This window comes from Lipotes vexillifer, unplaced genomic scaffold (genome assembly GCF_000442215.2).
Source record: "Lipotes vexillifer unplaced genomic scaffold, Lipotes_vexillifer_v1.1 scaffold414, whole genome shotgun sequence".
In the NCBI taxonomy this organism is placed as follows: domain Eukaryota; kingdom Metazoa; phylum Chordata; class Mammalia; order Artiodactyla; family Lipotidae; genus Lipotes; species Lipotes vexillifer.
In genome coordinates, this window is record NW_006782864.1 from 1006760 (window position 1) to 1006985 (window position 226).

Here is a 226-nt window from a genome sequence, read left to right on the forward strand (position 1 = left end):
TCTTCCTAGGTACGTGCAGACTCTCTGTGTTCAGGCCTTTTGAGGAATTTCTGATTTGTGGAACAAATGATTTGGAGATGAGGTTTAAAAAAGTAAAACAAAACACACCAAAAAATTGGGGAAAAGTCACACATAAAATGATTTTATGGAGACAGAAGTTTAAAAAAAATGCTGCTCATGATTTGGCAGCACGAGGAGACTGCACTCTTGAACAACGATCATTCCT